General features: G+C 35.3%; 1 protein-coding gene across 1 annotated transcript in view; it reads right to left on the reverse strand.

The window, feature by feature from the left end:
• LOC129525965 (T-box transcription factor TBX1-like) overlaps positions 1-20,859 on the reverse strand; it is a 363,418-nt gene that overhangs the window by 192,355 nt on the left and 150,204 nt on the right. The window contains exon 2 of the mRNA XM_055358857.2: positions 3,415-5,052. The gene's annotated coding sequence lies outside the window, so the exon portion shown is untranslated. Of the gene's footprint in view, positions 5,053-20,859 lie in introns of the transcript that reaches the window.

The following is a 20,859-nucleotide window of genomic DNA, read 5'->3' on the forward strand; positions in this document are numbered from 1 at the left end:
CACGTTGTACATGATAAATACACACAATTGTATATGTCAGTTTTAAAAACATAAAGGTTACAAACTAGATATATTACAAAAATTAAATAATGCACAGTGACAACATATTTTGCCCAGGGTAGGCTGAGATAAAACTAAAAACAAAATGTCAGTTTTATCACATTAAAATATATTCATGCAATCATTTTATTTATTTTTTCTTCCAACTTTTATTTTAGGTTTGGGGGGGTACATGTGTGGGCTTGTTATATGGGTAAATTGCATGTCATGGGGGTTTGATGTACAGATTATTTCATCACCCAGGTAATAAGCACCCAATAGTATTTCTATCCTTACCCTCCTCCCCACCTCCACCCTCAAGTAGGCCCTGGTGTCTATTGTTCCCTTCTTTGTGTTCACATGTACTCAATGTTTAGCTCCCACTTATAAGTGAGAACATGCACTATTTGGTTTTCTGTTCCTGCATTAATTTGCTTAACTCAGGATCAGAAAATCAAATACTGAATTTTATTTATCCAGTCTGCTGTTGATGGGCATTTAGGTTGACTCCACATCTTTGTCATTGTGAATAGTGCTGTGATGAACGTGTGTACGTGTGTGTGTGTATGTGTGTATGTGTGTGTGTGTCTTTAGGGAGGCTGAGGCGGACAGATCACGAGGTCAGGAGCTTGAGAACAGCCTGACCAACATGGTGAAACCCCGTCTGTACTAAAAATAGAAAAACTAGCCAGGCATGGTGGCACACGCCTGTAATCCCAGTTACTCAGGAGGCTGAGGCAGGAGAATAGCTTGAACCTGGGAGGCGGAGGTTGCAGTGAGCCAATATCGCACCACTGCACTCCAGCCTGGGCAACAGAGCAAGACTCTGTCTCAAAAGAAAAAAATATATATATATTCCTTTGTGTATATAACCAGTAATGGGATTGCTGGGTTGAACGGTAGTTCTGTTTCAGGTTCTTTGAGAAATCTCCAAACTGCTTTCCACAGTGGCTGAGCTAGTTTTAGTTTACATTATAATCAGCAATGTGTAAGTGTTCCCTTTTCAGTTAACCTGACCAGCATCTGTTTTTTTTATTTGTTTGTTTGACTTTTTAATAATAGCCATTCTGACTGGTGTGAGATAGTATTTTATTGTGGTTTTGATTTGCATTTCTCTAATAATCAGTGATGTTAAACATTTTTTTTCCATATGCTTTTTGGCCATGTGTATGTCTTCTTTTGAGAAGTCTCTGTTCATGTCCTTTGCCCATTTTTCAAATGGCTTGTTGATTTGTTTAAGTTCCTTACCGAGGCTCAATTATAGACCATTAATAGATGCATATTTTGCAAATATTTTATCATTTTCTTAAGGTTCTCTGTAAACTAACTTGCAATAATCCAAAGCATTTTCAGATGGTTTAATTCTGTTTTAAATAATGAATATCACTTATAAACTCTCAAGGACTGATATATGCTATTTGAATTCAAGACATCTATACATAATTGAATACTGACTTTACATATATGTATCTGTTTAATTTAATGGATATTGATAAACTTTTTACTACAGGCTTAAAGAATTCAGTTTAATGGATAGTGCCAATTTTTCAGAACTAATTTTTAAAATAAAGTTATAATGAGAAATAACAAAAAAAAAAGAGAGAAAGTGAGAGATAGAAGCAAGAATGTATTTGAGAACATTAGATAGCTCACAGATCTCTGGGAGAACCAGAGGAGTAGGAATGGGGCTACACTCCTAGGAATGGCTTCAAAAATCATACTCAGAATTGCTCCATGTAGACACCACAGCTGATATCTCTTGGCAGGGATGCTGCTGCTGATCCCCCCGATACCATCAATATTTGACACTGGATGTTACTGCTAGAAACATCACTGCTGTTTCTAAGGTGGAAACAGCTTTGACCACTGTAGCAACTCATTCCTGAGAGATTCTGTAATTGTTCCTTAATGGCTATGACTCCTTTTTGAAACAGGTAAGTCCTTCCAAAAACCAACTATTCACAGGTAGTTTATGTAACTGGAGGGCAAACATCATGTCCTTGGTTATCAATAATTCTCCATGTAATTCAGGATTGTATGCATAAATTATTTAGCTTTTAATTCTCTGAGCCGTCTGAGACTGGCAGGACAGGATGCTCACCCTGGAGTATTCTTCTCCTCCATCCTGCCTGTTTAAAAGACTGCATTCTGTGGATGTAACCGTGTGTGCATGATTCTGCATTTAGCTCAATCTTCTCTCCTTCTTAAGTTTTCATGGCCAACCTGGGTCCAAACAATGAGTTATCAGATTCTCCCCCTCAGTCTAGGTTTAGGCTATGTAATTTCGTAAATGGGCCATTTTTTTTTTTAAATATTCAGGCACAAACATTGCCTTTTGGAAACCTTTCATTTCCCTTTATGATAGTCACTAAATTTAGCAAATTTAGCAGCCCTTTCACATATTTAGGATATTTTGTTTATTTACTGCTGTACATTTCAACTCTGTGACAGCACTTGGAGACTATAGGGTACCCCATAACCATTTTAAAAACATTTTATAACATTTCATATAATTACTGAATAAATCAGCTCTCTTCCTAGTTTTTTTAGAGATTCCATTTGTATTTCTATCACTCATTCTTCTGATGCTTTAATGTAGCTTCCTAGAAAAAAAAGAATGAAGTTGCCATCTTTGTTATTATTATAAAACCACTAAAGTAGCCAATTAATAAATTTTTTTGAGCTGAACTAGTAGATATGCAAAAACAATGCTAAATGGCTGTCTGTAGGATATATCTAGGGAAAAATACATTTATACCTCTAATCAAAAATTAACGTGACTGCTTATTGAATTATGCATTTTTCTTTACTTTTATCTATCCTTAAGAAGGAAAATAAAATGGGCCCTCAATATTCCAATCATTCAGTGTTACTAACAGTGAGACTGTGGGGATAAGAAGTTTAATACAAAATTTCCGTACCCTGCACAAATGGGAATTTGGGGGATCTGTATTTGGGGTTTATAACTTTCCTCTAACTATATAACAACAACCAAATTGTCAAACTAAATTCATCATCAAGCAATCTGGAGACTGTTTACTCTGCCTTTAATTTTGTGAAGTCTGATGGAAGCCAGAAAGAAACAAACCAGTAAAAGCAATAAAATAAACCTGAAGAGGTTAGTAAGGTAAGACTTGTACAGAAGAGGAAATCACAATTATAGTTGTGGAATAAATATGCCATGTTAATAATTTACCCATTAAAAAAGATATCTGATGGAAAACTACAGAAACATCATGGCTTAGCCATCAGACCCAGAAACAAGTTTCTCTTTGGATACAGTATCCTATTTGCCTTCTGTAAGAAACAACATGGAAGAACAAATCTCTTAAATTTTTTTTTTTTTTTTTTTTTTTTTTTTTTTTTTTTTTTTTTGAGATGGAGTCTGGCTTGGTTGCCAAGGCTGGAGCGCAGTGGCGCAATCTCGGCTCACTGCAAGCTCCGCCGCCTAGCAAATCTCTTAAATTTATATTCCCCTTAAGTGATCCTACTTTTGCCAAAACTTGGTATTGTCAAACTTTATATTTGGTCTTTCTGATGGGTCTGTAGCAGTATTTCATTGTGGCTTTCATTTCCACTTCCTTGATTACTAGAGAAATTGTTCTCCTTTTTATCTGTTTATTTGACTATCTTCTCTTCTAAAATATTTGTTCAAGGCTTGCATAATTTTCCATTTGGTTACCTTTCTCCTTACCCATGTGTAGGGGTTCTTTACATATCTTGAATATAAAATCTATGGCAGTTATATGTATTGCATTTTCTCTCACTCTGTTTTACTTTTTTGCTTTCTACATCTTATATTTTCTAAGGTGAATTTCTTATTTTTAACTAAAATTTGAAAATATTTTCTTCTATCATTAATTACTTTCGTATCCTCTTTAAGAGATTTCCCATTTCAAGGTCTTCAAAATGGTGTCTTATACAATTATTTAGAAGCATTGTTTTGTTCTTCACATTTGGAAATCTAAATGTACCTGAAATAGATTTTTATTAGTGCTGTGAGATGAATGCTGTTTTTAAAAATACAGCTATCTAAATACTCCAGCAGCATTTGTTGAAAAGAGCATGTAACATTAGCTTTGTAACAAATAAAGCATCCCTAAATATTTGGTTCTGTTTTGGGACTCATTGTTTTTCTTTGGGCAGTTCATATATTTTTTGCATCAATATTGCATTGCATTAGTGAAACTTTCTAAGTCTTAATGACAGATAAAGCTAGTCCTTTATTGTTGTTATTGTTTAAGAGTGCATTGGCAATTTTTATTTTTTATAAAATTTAGAATATTTGTCATGTTTCTTGTAAAATTTTTCCTAGCATTACATTCGATTTTAATATCAACTTGAATAAAATAGATATATCTGCAATAACGAATCTTCCAAGCCACGAACATGGTATGTCCCTCCACTTATTTTTGTGTTTATCTCAATAATATTTTGTAGTTTTCAGTGACAAGGCCTTGCAAGTTTTTTTAAGTTACAGTTAGTAATTTGAGATTATTGGGTGATCTTTTAAACAGTACCTCTTAAGTAGGTAAGGAGTATTGAATTACATCATATCTACAGGAAAGGAAAAATTCATATGTCTACAGCTCTATGGATATTTACAAACCCATCATACTTTTGTAATAGGCAAACAGATCAAGAAACAGAATGTAAGCAGCAGCCCGGCAGCCCCCATCAAGTGCCATTTTAGGCAGTATCATGATTTCTAAAACAAAAATAATTTTGCCTGTTTAGGGTTTACATAAATGGAATCATACAGTATATGTAGTATCTTGTGTCTGGATTTTGTCCCCCAAGGTTTATTTATAAGATTTCTCCATGCTCTTGTTTTAGTTTATTTATTCTCATAAAAATATAGTATTTTGTTAAATAAATACATGATAATTTATTATCCAAATCACTACTTACAGACATTTCAGTCGTCTCACATTTTTAGCCATTATGAATATGGCAGCTATGAACACTGATGTTTTCCTGTGTTGGTCTTGGTCTTGAGGGTATTTCTTTTGGCTGTTGGGAATAATGTTATTATTTATAGATTTTTACATGTCTTTTAGTGAATACATATGCATTTTCATTGGACATATACCTAAGAGTAGAATACTGTATCATACATAGATTATGCACATATGTACCTTTAGCCCACACCTCTAAACTGCTTTCCAAAGTGGCTATGCTGATTTGCATTCCCACCAACAACATATGAGATTTGCAATATCCTTTCTCAATATCCTTGTCAAAACTCCACAGTGTATGTCTTTTTTTTTATCTTAGCCATCCTGGTAGGTATATAGTGGTATTTCATTGTGATTTTAATTTTATTTTCTTAAAGACTAATAGTGTTAAGCAACTTTTTATTTACTTATTATTCAATTATTTTACTTTATCATGAAGTGTCTTTTCAAGCATTTTAAACATTTACTATTGGGTTGGTTACATTTTAAATTGATTTGTAAAAGTTTATATATATATTCAGAATAGGAACCATTTGTTAACTATATATTTTGAAAATATTTTCTCTCACTTTGTGGCTTTTCTTTTTTCTTTTTTAAGAACTTCTTTTGACAAATGGATTTTCAATTTTAATGTAACCCAGTTTATAAATTTTTCTTTATAGTTAGGGTTATTATTTACTATTTAAGAAATTTATGATCACCTCAACCTTATAAGACATTCCTTATGTTTTCTTTTAAAAGCCTTATTGTTTTACTTTTGCTGTTTACTTTTACACTCCATTTGGAATTAAATTTTGTGAATAGTGATGGTTATTGAAAATACCCAACTTTCCAGTGTACTGCATTTAAATCAGGTAGCTGCATATGCATAGTTCTGTTTTTGCCTTCTCTATTCTGGTAAGTTGGCAAATGTCAAACTATATTAATTGTTCTAGCATCTATATTGATTATTATTTTTCTTTCTGAGATTCATTCTGGATATTTTTTAGCTTCTCTTCCACTCCACCAATCCCCTTTTTACTCAGCTCTAACCTGTTAAACCCATTTCTAGAGTTCTTAATTTTAATTCTTCATCTCTAAATTCTATGATGTTTTTAAAATATCTTTTCTTTTCTTTAATGTGGCACATATATACCAGGGAATACTATGCAGCCACAAAAAAGAATGAGTTCACATCCTTTACAGGGACATGAATGAAGCTGGAAGCCATCTTTCTCAGCAAACTAACACAGGAACAGAAAACCAAACGCCACGTTCTCACCCGTAAGTGGGAGTTGAACAATGAGAACACATGGACACAGGGAGGGGAACATCACATACCGGGGCCTGTCAGGGGGTGGGAAGCAAGGAGAGGGAGCGCATTAAGACAAATACCTAATGCATGCGGGGCTTAAAACCTAAATGACGGGTTGATAGGTGCGGCAAACCACCATGGCACATGTATACCTATGTAATAAATCTGCATGTTCTGCACATGTATCCCAGAACTTAAGGTCAAATAAAAAAAAAAAAACTCAATAATCCTATTTACCTCCATCAACACAATAAGCAGTTTTTCTTTAAAATATGTTTCTGACAACTGCAAATACTGGTTCTTCTTTTTCTTCTTTCTTTCTTTCCCTTCCTTTTTCTTTCTTTTTTTTTTTTCTCGAGACAAATTCTAGCTTTATCATCCATGCTAGTCTCAAATGTCTGGGCTCAAGGGATCTTTCTGCCTCAGACTCCCAAGTCACTGGGATTACAAGCATGAGCCATCATCCCCCCTGAAGCTCCTTTTTCTGCTCATTCTGGCTCATGCTGTCCAATCCCTTTATGTGTGTGGTTAAACTGCTTTTTTAATATTTTGTAACTCAGTATCTCAGAACATAATTTTCCCTTCCATACTTTGAGGTACAGAGCTCATTAAGGTATAGAGCTTATTGGTATAAAGCATATCTAATAAGTCCTTTATAACAATACTAAAGCAAACTTAAATGTCCCAATAACCTCCCCTTTCTCCACTTTTTTATCCACAGACCTGGATATTGTATGTAAAAAAATAATTTGACGTCAAGGACAATGTTCTCTTTCTCCAGAAATGATGGGCTTTTCTTTCTGTCAGAGGCCTAACTCTTGAAATCTATAATCTCTTTAATCTGATTTCAGAGATTGGCATACTTCAAAACTGGGCTTCCATCTTTGTAAGAACCAGATGACTTCCTAGTCAACCTTTGCAGTGTGCATATTGCTTATACCCATGCCCATGGGTCTGCTGCCCCATTTTCATATGGATCCTCACAAGATGCTCTAATAATACCACTCAGTTTCCCAGATGTTCAGCAACTCTTTCAGAATCAGCAAATATCCACAGGGGACAAGCACCCTGAACACCAATCATTTACCTGTGTACATCTCTGTTTTCTTTCTGATCACAAACTATTCAATGATTATTTAGCATTCTAAGCCTTCAAGCAAATTATTATGTTTATTTTTTTCTAAGTTTTCAAGGATTTCTTCAATCAGAGGATTGCTTTGAATTACTTAGTGTATAATTACAACAACAAAGTCTTTCTCAAACACTTTTAAAGGTATTTTTTTAAACAAAGCAAGTTTCTCCCCATAGCATTCCTAGGAATGCTACCGAGTTGCAGAACAAATACCATGAACATATACATGTTCAGGCCTGTGTGGAATAGAGGGAAGAAGAAAAGATTGCCCTTGCTGTGCACCTGGAATATTTTGAGAAGAGAATGGGCAAAGGTAGTCAACTGTTGGGATATGTGATCAGAATTCTGCTTAGCTTAATTATATTTTAGCTGTAGGAAATGTTTTTTTTTCCCACCTGTTAGGGAAATTATATTTAAACACAGCAATAAATGAAATAATCTTCCCAGAAGACTGAACGTTAGCATAGAAGAGGGTCATAGAAGGTGGGAGGGCTTCAAAATCAGAGCATTTTAGAGCTTTGGTGAGTCTTGTGGTACTCTGTTGCGGTCTAGAAGTAATACTGGGGCCAGAAAGTGTCATGGTGGGGAGAATTCAGCCATACTTATCAATGCTGTTGTCCACACCTGCTCTATTACCCTTCTCTGAGCTAGCGGACTAGGATAGACCTGTTAACAATGACGCAAATGGATATCTGCTATTAAAAAGAGGTGAATGACAGTCTCCAATGAAGGTGGGAAGAGGGTCACGTCTGATTTTATTGATAATTGGACTGCCATGCCCGGTGTGATAGGTAGAAAAAAAAAAAAGAAAAGAAGAGAGGATGAAAAAAACAAAAGGAGAAAGGAAAGAAAAAAATGTTCAGTAATTCCATTAATTTTAAAACATCTGACTTAATAAATTTATTGCTGAAAAAGGACAAAAGAAAAGAGAATCCATGAATTGTGGGTCTTCATTCTTGTAATAAAATCAAATGCTTTTGCTTATTACTAATATAAGAGGTTTTTATTTTCAAAAATAGCTGTACTATGACTTCAGGCCATTCTGTGGTGCTTTTCTGGTCAATGCAATACATTGCTAATTTATATAATAAAATCAGTATCTCAGAACATAATTTTCCCTTCCATACTTTGAGGTATAGAGCTCATTGAGGTATAGAGCTTATTGGTATAAAGCATATCTAAGAAGTGCTTTATACCAATACTAAAGCAAACTTAAATGTCCCAATAACCTCCCCTTTCTCCACTTTTTTTCCAAATTCCCCACCCTGCCCACACACAGACACATACCTATTCTCCTATATCCTATTATGCTTTCTGAAAATTATATGGTTTTCTATATGAGTAAGAAGGCAAAACAGGCGCCTCAGATTCCAGAAGATTTTATAAACTCTGCCATCTGCACATTTGGTATGTAAGATGCCTGTAGTGCTCTTTAATCAGCAACACAGAGGTATGCGCTTTGGGCACTTGTCAGAGTTACTTCATAAATTGACTACAAGTAACCAGGTCTTGTCAAAACTTTACCTGAACATGGGATGATTTAAAGAGACAAGCTAACCACCTACTTAAACATTTTCTCCAAGCTCTTACCTATGTTAAGAAATATAATTAGAAAAAAACATTGTTGAATGATGCCATTCATTTTCCTGAAATTAAAATTGGTTTGGTCCATAACTTTAATTATGTATAATAAAAAAGAATTCATCTTTATAAAGATTTCTACAATTTTTTGGTGAACTGTGTTTTTACCTATTGTCTATTACCATGTACGCAGCTTTATATAATAATCTATGAGATAAAAATTTTTTTCATATACTGATTTGTTGGTTGGGTAAATGTCTATCTCCCTCACTGGAACTTAAGCTGCATGAGGGGCAGAGACATTGTCACATTTATAGCACTCGAAATGGCATTTGGTATATAGTTGGTACTCAATGATTACTTGTTAAAACTTATTAGCCATGTCTGATACAATCTAAAACTATAGAAAATTTAAAATTCATTAGACAATATGAGACTTTTGTAATATTTAAATGTTAAAATAGGGGACAATTTCCTAAATTTTTATTTTCACTGATAGAAACTGAGGTTGTTATATTGTCTAAAGTAACACCCACTGAAAATGGAAACAATTAAAATGTAAATATATTAAGTGGCAACTAAAAAGCATACTTGAATTATTTTTCCAGGAATAAAGGAGTTGCTATGTGCTAAGAGTGTTTCTCAGTCAAAACCTAGAGTCATAGTCTAGGCCTCTGACCTTTCTTCCACCCAGACCCTCCAGCTAAACCCTTGCTCATCCTCTCCCTTCCTGCCTCTGTATTTTGGCTCACACTCTTCTTTTATCCAGAACACCCTTACCCAACATCTATGAGATAAATTTATCCTAGAAATCAGAAGCAAAAAAAAAAAAAAAGGCTTTTCAAGTGACCTTATTATGTTTTATTCAGTGGACAACTAAAAGTACATTCTTTAATTTCTTTTATCATTTTTTCCTTTTTTTTAACAACTTATCTCCAAGTTCTATAATTCCTTTTTTTTCTTTGTTGTCAGGAAGCTCAGAAAACAGTTTAGTATTAAATTCCCATTTACTACAATTTAACAAATATAAAGTGAATAATAAAAATAAGGAAGCTTCTGTACTGGATGCTGCAGGAGAGAGAGATAAATGGTTCAATACATCCTTTAGGCAGGGGGACAGTCCAGAGTTCTTGTTGTAGGGAGAGAAGCTAAGGCCAATGAACAAACAAGGTGGATAGGACAATAACCATTGATGGTTCCTGAAGACAGAATTAAGGGGAGGCAAAGGAGGAAAAGAAACATTCAGGTCTGGAACTCTATAATCTGTATAAAAGAGATGAGCGTTTTGCATGAACATTTTGGCTGACTTTTCGTTCAAGTTTGGGGTAGGAGGAGAAAGCATTTCAGGTAGAAAAGAAAAGCAAATGAGATACGTAGGGCTTATCAAATGGTCTGCTTTGATTGGAGCAGAGGATGTGTGTTAGGACAAAGTGTGAAATAAGCACAGAAAGGTAGGTTTTGCTGTATGTCGTGCATGACTTTCAAAGCTATGATGAAGAACTTCAGTTTTTACTTCATGCCAGTTGTTTTCTTATCTTCCTGCAGAGATTTATTCTGTATGTTAATTTAAGTATTTTTTAATAAATGTGTTTCCTGTTTTTCTAATGATTTAAATTACCTCAAATTCATTTTGATGGTAGATAGATATAAACACTATAACGTATAAATGTTGCTAAGAAAAAAAAACTCTAATAACTTTCATTTAAAAATATCATTCAAAACAGTTATCTGATGTAGGATAGAAAGGACATAAAATGACAACTCAGTTTGTCTAGAGCATCTGCAAGTCACTGTATAATGTATTTTTCCATGTTTTATTTAATCAATGAAAATCTGATTAATAAGCATTTTTATCTTAATTGTATAGAGGATATTCTAAAGTTCAGAAAAATTAAATGGCTTTCCCAGAGATACAGAGCTCGTAAGTGTTCAAATTCAGATTGGAACACAAAACTCTCTGACCCTGAAGCTCATTTCTTCCCTATGACATTGTGCCATAACCAATATAACAACTAAGTTATCAATTCACTCTGATTTTTACATTTTTGCTGATTATCCTGACACAATCTTCCTATACTTTCATATAAATATAACATTAATAATACACATTCAGAATTTAAATAAATGAGTAAAACAAAATGAACAGGCAGAGAGGAAAATCCAACATGAAACCAATTTCTGCTTTTATCCATAAGAGTATTTAAATATGGATATAATTCGTCAACAGATTTAATGGAATGGTACAGAATGGAATGGTACAGAATGGAAACTCGGACGATGGTCGTATTTACTATTTTATTTTTTGAAACAGCTGAGATCATTTATTTTGAGAACAGAAGCTGCCTAGGTATGTAGTGAGGCTGTTTTGTCATTGTCTCTGCAGATGTTGACTGACAATAGTTGTCCTGAAAGTAGCCACACAGACCAGTCTTCTTGGCTAAGACATCATAGCAATTAACATATTCTAGACCTTAGAGGAACACACCTAGAAAGACATGAGAATTCAAGGTTCTTTGGAATTCAGAAGATGGTTGTTTCTCCTGTTAAAGCTCTATTCTGTTCAACAAGGCAAAGTAACATCATGAAATTTGTTTATATAAACCCCATAACTATAAATTGAAAAAAAGAGCTAGTTTCTCTCAATGTAGTATATATGTCATGACTGAAAGACTTAATTCCTTTTCCTGTGCATGTATTTACATTTCAACGTAGGGTGAAGCAAAATATAAGCTACAAAATGTGGAAGACTGAGGGACCCGACATCCCTCTATCAATCTCCTGGTCAAACACCTTCAACAGCTACCAATTACTATGGAAGAAAGCTCAAGTCCTTACGGTGGTATTCGACATTCTCCACATTCTATTTCCATCTGCTCTTTCTAATATTCTTCTCATTACAATTTTTCATGTACCCAGCATACCACATAAATGGAAATATCTGACATTTCCCCAAATATTCCTGTGTCTTCTGGGTAATATAATGAAACTAGACAGGCTTGGGCCCCGCCCCCATGGAGCTTACAGTTCACCTTCCGTTATATAAGCAGGTCTTGCTGAGCTTTACCAGCCTGTGAATATAAATGGGACCAGACTAGTAGCAATAATAATTATATCACCCACTCCTGCTAAGTAGTAGACTCTTTAGCTTCCTTCAAAGTCTTTCTCGGTTCCATCTGAAGAGTCTCAGATGGTTCTCACTTAACACACAAATCAACTTTTCTAGCATGTGGCACTGGCCACATTCTTTATCAGCACCCCTTCTTGACCGCCCCAAAGCTACAGATCAATCATAGGCCAAAACAGCACTGTATTTCCCAAAATCCTCTGTGGTTCACACAGAAACAGAAAAATGTCCCTGTTTCCCTCTGCGTGTCCACTTTCCCACCTAGGCATGAAAGTATGTAACTTGTGAACATGTATTGTAGGATCCTGCATTAAATCCAGCAACTTCCTTTCCTGCTCATAGCTCGTCTCAATGTAGCTGAAGTGATTCTCTTTTGATAGTAAGTACAGAAGATATTTTCATAAGAGACATTTCTGATACTGTTAGGGTAATATTAAATATAAGTATTCTTCTGAAAATTATTCTATGCTTTGGTTACCAGCAGTCTGCTCAGCCTTCAAAACTAATGTGTTCATGTGTCAGGAAAATTATTTTCTTTTTCTTGACTAATTTTAGAATAATTGTAGAACAAAAACTAGAAAGACTTCCCTGTAAGGAAAGGATTTAGTGGAAAATATATGCAGTCATTCGTGTATATTATACTCCATAATGTCAAATGGTCACTTATTGTTTGGAAAGTCAGTGGAGTCAGTCTTGGGGACCAGTCTCTGACATAGACTCCAAGCTGCTCTTCCCGCCCTATCCTCCTTCATCTTCCCCTCAAACTGTGAGATCCTGCGTGGGGTCCTTTAGGCTCCTTCAGCCCCAACTCCTTGAGTCAAGTGGCAAAATATAGGTCCTGATAATTCATCCTACCTGCTAAAGGAAGTCCGCACTGCAGCAGGAAGCAGAGACCAGGCCATAGCTTGGCCCCCTGTTTCGGTTTTTTACCTATGTAGCTTTTCATCCTTTTTAGTTTTAGAGCCTTTAGAAAAAATAACCAGAACTAGGTTCCCTATAAATCCTAGGACTCCTTGCACATAGTATTCACTTGAAAAATGATTGTTGAATTGAATTTTTAGGGTCAAGTTATACCCACTAACCTCAATTTGTTCTAAATTAAATATTACCACATACGCTTTATATCTAACCTTAAGTCACTTAGGAAGGAATATAATCCCATAAATAATTTCAAAATATAAAACTGATTGTTTTTTGTTTCAAAATGAAATAGATTTTCCTGCTCTTTATTCAGAAGTATGATGTTGTGTAGACACTGCCTTGAAAGTAGTTGTAGAAAGTACCTGAATTATGTTACAAAGCCATCTGATAGAAAAACAATTATATTAGTGTTACTCACATGATATTTGACAAGGAATGCTTAAACCATCAGTTCCCTGGAGTACTTCTAAACTACTGTTGCTGGAGACAGAAAGGAAATATAACAATGGCTATATTTTACACAATGAGGGATTCATTTCTGATGGGAACTTTTCAACGGAAATTATACTTAAAACAGCATTCTCATCAGAAATAATAAACCTAATAGAGAATGCAGACAGCAAAGAAAACTGAGACTCAGAATTCTCAGAGAAAGAGAAAGCTTAAGTATCACAGTCTTTGCAACATTTCATAGAATGTACTGGAAGACAGCAAAGCTTTCAGCAGAAATCAAAACATACAACTTTTGTATTTAGAGATGGTATTTTGAAAGTAGGCATAAACAAAATCAGACTTAGTTAAGAGATACCGTACATCAAAAAGTAGACACCCTAGGAAATATGTAAGTTGGGACAAAGTAAGCTGTGATTCACAGGAAATTTCTCCCATCTTAAATGAAAATACCTGTAGCCATTCTGGACACCCACTTATCCTTATTGAAGAAAAAACAGAGAATGGTCTTGCGTAGCAATGATGTAGTTCAGAATAGTCCAAATTGTAAACTGCATATATTCCTTATTATAGTGTATGGATTCAGTTTTATTAATGAATGCTTTCTTTGCCTGCATAAAGTGCTAAGCTGACAAAGCCATCTGGTTATTATTATAAATACATAATGGACTGGTGGAACCATGAAAATTTCTAGAGTCAAAATTAGTGTGGCTGAAGTTATACAGTGCCCCTTAAAGAATTATGTCTAAATGAGGCCCTTTCTCTCTGAATGTAACACATTTTAAATTTTGACACTAAATATTCTTCACTTTGCCCATAGGTGATCCCTCAGTACCTCCTTCAATAATGTAGGTCAGCAAAGATCATTCTTCAAAGAGTCTGAAGAAGCTGATGTAAAATTATTACATAAAGCCAAAAGAAAAGACTTATATAAGATGTAACCCAGAGGCAATGTGCTGTGGAGAAAGAAAGTCTGAGAGGGAGGCAAATAATGAATTCTACTCTTGGCTTATCTCTAGCTCTTTCTTTGACTTCAGTTAAATCCCTAAACCTCTGCTAGAATGAATCTTTGCTTTCCCCAGACTGGTCAGGGCAGCCACTCTTGTGAGCCTGTAAAACCCTCTTTTCACCTAGGAAGCTGTACTGCAGACCATTTTTGGCCATCATTGTTACCTGGGGACCAATTCTTTCCCATTCTTTGGGCTCAGGAGGGTGCATGGCTCATCCATACATGGTGGTGAGAACTGGGCTAATTCAGTAAACTGCTCTTGACCAATGCCTTCCACCTCAGACCCCCATGGAGCACCACCCTGCATGAAGCTAATGGTTAGATGGCACGTTTAAAAGTAAAACAAAGCATTATTGTCTTTTTATAGCACCCCTGAGCTGGGCTCCTGTTGCTTGATTTGAACTTGTTAAAAACATTTAGGATAGAAACTCTGGTGGCACTTTGAAAAGGACAACTGTTAAAATGATGACTCACAACTCCAAGAGCATGAAATTAGTAGTGGTTCCCAAGTGAGTAAACAAATATTATATAAAATTTTTCTTGCTTGCATATTAAAAAGTATTTAGTTTGGTGCTATGTAAAAATAATTTTCTTTTCTAAAATAAAGTCTAGATTTTTTTTTCCAAAAGCAAACCCTAGACACCAACACATATGGATTTTCTTCTATATAACTAAAAGCAAGGCATCTGGATATTTTAAAATATTAAATTTGGGGCATTTAGCAAAAAATCAGAAGCTTTTTAACATGAAATTATAGAATCAATAGCATATTTGAGGGATAATAGTCTAAAAAATAATCTTATCTGGCCATTTGCTGTTATAGATGAGGAAAAAAATTCTCATGTCCTCCTTGAAAGATTTTTATTCCAAATATCCCATAGGTTTTTGTCTCCTGATTAACCCAAAATTTCTAAAAACCTTTAATATAATAATAGTATTAATTTCAAAGAGCATTTGTTGTGTAATCTTAACTAATTGGACACAACTGAGAATCAGTCATTTAAAAGAAAAATAGCACAAAGAATCCTTGATGAACCAAAATTGTCTCTTTAAGTTTTGACAGTAAACTTCTACACTTATCATAGGTGATCCCTTAGTCCCTCCTTCAACAAATACTTATAATTGTTTTAGGCCCAATGACAATAATTTCACTTCTCATCTTTTGCAAATCACATTAAATTTAAAATAGCAAATATAAAAAGTCAATTAAGCACATACTAAGAAAAGGCCTGCAGTGGTGCACAGCAGTGATGTGAACAACGATTACTCTTGTTTTGTGGAGTTGATAGTTCAGGATAGGAATACAGAATGCCTGAAAGAGCAAGCTGACTGACCATGGAAATAGAATATCTGTAGAATGACAGAAAGAAACAGAACAGAAAATTTTAGAAAAATAGATGAAAGAGCTGGACTAGCATCATTTGTTTGTTGAAACTTAATCCCTGGACTTAAGGTCAAGCTGCTCTGCACATATCAGGAATTCCTGAGCACATCATCACAATACAATATTTTGTAGTCTGTGATGTTCTAAATGATGGACTTGGTCATCAGGAAAATACTCAATCAGCTCTATTTTAAAAGGCAGAAAAATATGTGCACATTGTAGATTTCTAAGAGGGATCTCTTCCTGAGCCAGGTTTTTGTCTAGTGATGAATGTTGCAAGATATTTGGTTATTTCTGGAGAATGACTGAGGGATTCCCACAATGCCCACTCATTGGAAGGAATGTCATATTTTGTATGAAGTTGGCTCCTGCTGGTGGGTTCGTGGCCTCACTGACTTCAAGAACGGAGTCGTGGACCTTCGCAGTGAGTGTTACAGCTCTTAAAGATGGCACAGACCCAAAAAGTGAGCAGCAGCATGATTTATTTTGAAGAGCAAACCCGAGAGGGTTGCCGCTGCTGGTTGGGGTGGCCAGCTTTTATTCCCTTATTTGTCCCCGCCCATGTCCTGCTGATTGGTCCATTTTACAGAGTGCTGATTGGTCCATTTTACAGAGCACTGATTGATCCATTTTACAGAGTGCTGATTGGTCCATTTTACAGAGCACTGATTGATCCATTTTACAGAGTGCAGATAGATCCATTTTACAGAGCACTGATTGGTGCATTTTACAAACCTCTAGCTAGCTACAGAGTGCTGATTGCTGCGTTTTTACAGAGCACTGATTGGTGCATTTTACAAGCCTCTTGTAAGAAAAGTTCTCCAAGTCCCCACTCGACCCAGGAAGTCCAGCTGGCTTCACCTCTCAACATAAGGGATCTCAGAACAAAAATGTAGCCAGGTACAATAAATGGACCCAGTAATAAACCTTAATCATGGAGTAGAAATCTTGAGAAAAATATGATAGTTATTATTTTAGCTAGCTTCAGGATTCTATCTCATTTCAAAGAGGCATACAATAAAGATTGAAGCTCACCCTGAAAAATTTAAAAGCACTTCTCTGTATTAATAACTACCTAGACGACATAAAAATATGAAGTATACCTCACAACAGAAGCAGAACCAACAAACTGTACAGGAATTAATAGACAACAAAACGATCTCTATGGAAAAAAAATACTCTTTTCAAAGGCATAGAAGCTGATTTGATAAACAGTAAGGTATTCCATGCTCTTTAATAGCTCTTTAAAAGGAAAAGGGAATGTCAATCTCCTCCAAGTTGTCAATAAATTTAATTAAAACTAAATTAACATTTCAGTTAGGTTTTTTCTTTTTCGAGAAATATGAAATTAAAACATAATACAAAGCCACCTTTGAAAATAAAAATCTGTGGCACTGGTGGTAGAGCAGACAAATAGGGTGTCTTAGCTCATTTGTTCTGCTATTAATAAATACCCAAGACTAGGTAATTTATAAAGAACCTAAATCTATTTCTCACAGTTCTGGAGGCTGGGAAGTCCAAGATTAAGGCACCAGCTGGTTTGGTGTTTGGTGAGAGCTGGGTCTCCATTTCCAAGATGGCACCTTATATATACCCTGGAGGGGAGAAATGCTGTGTTCTTTCACAGTGGAAGAGTGAAATAGCAAAAAGGGACCAAACTCTCCGTCATGAGCCCTCATGTCTTAAATACCTCCGAAAGGCTCAACCTCCAAATACTATGTTACTAGGGATTAAGTTTCAACATGAATTTTGGAGGGAACAAAAACATTCAAACCACAGCATGAGCCAGCTGAAAAGAACAGAGATCTCAGAGCAGAATTATGTAATAAACAACTGTGGCACTATAAAGCAATTGGAGTGTTTAGTAGATGTTATTGGCAAAACTTTTTCATATGTATGTGGAAAAAACTAGATTCGTACCTAAACTACTCAAAAAGACAGCACTAGAAAGATGAAATAAAAATGTGAAAATTAGGACTGTGATGGTAACAGAAAGAAAATAGTGTAAATATTTTTGTAGCTTAATAAAAAGTAAAAACATTTTAACTAATACTTCAAAAGCAGAAACTATAAAGCAAAAATGGATCAATTTGATTACATCAAAACTCATGATTTCTGTTTACAAAGGACAGCTTGAACAAAGTTAACAGATGAGACACTGGAAAGAGATATTCTGATTGCCTAACAAGAACTAATGTCAGAACATAGAAAAAAATCTGCCATAAAATTTAAAAATAAATCGCAGATCTCCAGGTAAAGAAAAATGAATGAGAAATAAATGCTATATTGAGTAAAGAAGAAAACAAAAGGACTAAGAAATACATGAGAAGGTGGTCACAGCCACTAGTTATCAGAAAACTATAAATTAAAATTACTTAATTATTACTTTGTGCTTCCTATACTGGCAAAGTTTAACAAGTTGTATATGTGAGTCAGAATGGGTTAGGTTATGCTGTGGCAAGAAGCAACACACAAATTCTAATGACTTCCAAAAGAAGCTTTATATTTTGCTTATGCTACTTGTATATATTAGACCAATGGGTCAGTTTGGCTCACTTCATCTTCTTTTAGGCCTAAGACTTATGGGCTGTCCACAATCTAGAATGTTATTGGTTGCAGTGTCAAAAGCAAAGAAGACAACTCAGGCATCAGCTCTCATGCTACTTCTGTACATATTCCATTGCTCACCTAGGCAAAGGAAATAAATGACACATTGAGTAAAGGAGAAAATGAAAAGACTAAGTAATGTTGTGAATCAGAAATATTGGAGAATCTCAGTACATTGCTAGGTAATTCCAGGTGTTACTATAATGTGAATATAGATAGGATGTAGCGGTGGAAATGTACACTGATATTGATATTCTAGAGGGAAACCTGGAAGCACATAGTCAAAATAGCTGTATTTATACTGTATCACCCAGCAATTCTTGTTCTAGGTATGTAACTCAAATAAATCCACACAACGGACCCTGAGGTGGTGTGATATGTCATGTAAGTTTTGGCATTATTAGATGAGCTGGCTGCAATCTAGGTGTCTATCACTAGAAGTGGATAGGCAAAAATGCTGTACTTACACACACTAGAGCACCACGCAACAGTCAGAAGGAATGGGGTAGACATTCATAAAGCATACTCGAAAGCATAGTGTCAAGAAGAAAAGTAAGAAATAATTACAATATATGGCATGATATGACATTATGACATTCATTCAAAATAACAATACATGTTTCAAAAGCGTAGTAACAGGACCAAATAGATATGCCTTAAACATGTTAGAATTATTGAGCATGAAGAGAAGGGAGAAAACAAAGTGAGAAGTGGACATAAAGGAGTGTGTATAAATGAATACATCACAGAGGGACTTTGTGAAGGCCAGTGATGAAAGAGATAAAATCAATGACCTGGACATACAGTCCAACAGAACAAGACAAGCAAGCAAAACAACCAGTAAAACTTCAGAGAATTATTTCAACTAAATCGTAAAACAAACCTCCACACAAACATCATTTTGTCTTGAAATTTCCCACACTGTCATAGGACAGCTTTTGCCTTTGGCACAATGAATATTTGGGCAGCTATCAAGGAGTCCTTGGAAGAACAGCAGTAAAGTTTCTAATACTCCAAAGAGCAGCATGTAAAACTGGTGGGGACGTCCTGGAACCTAGTAGAGTGGAAACACTGGCAGGGACTGGAGCTAAGGGAAATGGAGAAGGCAAAATTCATTTTGCACTGAAGGGGCAATGGCATCGTTGTTTCGCCACCTGGCAAAAACTTTGTAGGCCAGTGAAGCGAGGCCCAGTGAAGAAGCAGTCACAAGGGCGGGAACCTAGAGGCTCCAAGGAGTTCAGGGAAGAACACAGCATTTATTTGAGTAGTGTGAATGCTCTGGTAGATCTCTCAAATACCTAAAAATAATTGGCAAAACCCACAGGAGTGCAGGTGGGATGTTAACAGCAAGGGATAAAGGAGTCTAAAAAACTCAGGTGTCATATTAAACTAATATCTCTGGTCACTGGCTTGGAGATATTTGGGTTACATATAGTTAAAACAAAAATGGTGCCTAAAGTAATATATTCTTCAAATATTCAGAAAATCCCCTTATATAAATAAAATTCTCCATTTTGATGTTATTATGAATATAAAGCATTAATGTGATTGAATAAATGCTCCATTAATTCATCCTAATCTTTTCAATTAAATGTGAATGTGTAGCTGTTATATTGAAACAGTAGCAAACAGTTTGTGTAAGATTACAATAACGGGAGAGGAAAAGTTGAGTCTTTCCTGAGAACATAAATATATACAAGCTGGGTGTCTGTCTCCAGATTAGTATTTCAGAAAAAGAGGGAGAGACAGCATATCAAGAAATACTGTAAGAAAAAAATGATTGGTTAATCCATTCTGTATGTCAAAAGGAATTAAGAAAGGGTCTCAAAATCACACTGAGGCTGAAATCTTCAGAGACAGGAAAAATAGTGCCATCATTAACACTAATGTGAAAACAAAGAAGAGAGAATACTTGGAGAGAAATATTATAATTTTAGTTTTTTAAAAAATTGTCAATATCTGAGGCTCAGCACATTCATAAATCAAGGGATAATAGAAAACGCAAGGACAGAAAACCAAACACCGCATGTTCTCACTCATAAGTGGGAATTGAACAATGAGAACACATGGACACAGGGAGGGGAATATCACACATGGGGGCCTGTCGCGGGGTCAGGGGCTGGGGGAGGGATAGCATTAGGAGAAATACCTAATGTAGATGAGAGGTTGATGGGTGAAGCAAACCGCCATGCCATGTGTATACCTACGTAAGAAACCTGCACGTTCCGCACATGTATCCCAGAACTTAAAGTATAATTTAGGAAAAAAAGAATAAAAAGAAAACACAAGGGAGAGATGTCAAAGAGACAAGATATCAATGTGAAGTGATGAGTTCTATTCCTTGGTAACTCTCTGCTGCC

This window comes from Gorilla gorilla, chromosome 10, assembly GCF_029281585.2.
Source record: "Gorilla gorilla gorilla isolate KB3781 chromosome 10, NHGRI_mGorGor1-v2.1_pri, whole genome shotgun sequence".
NCBI classification, from domain to species: Eukaryota; Metazoa; Chordata; class Mammalia; order Primates; family Hominidae; genus Gorilla; species Gorilla gorilla.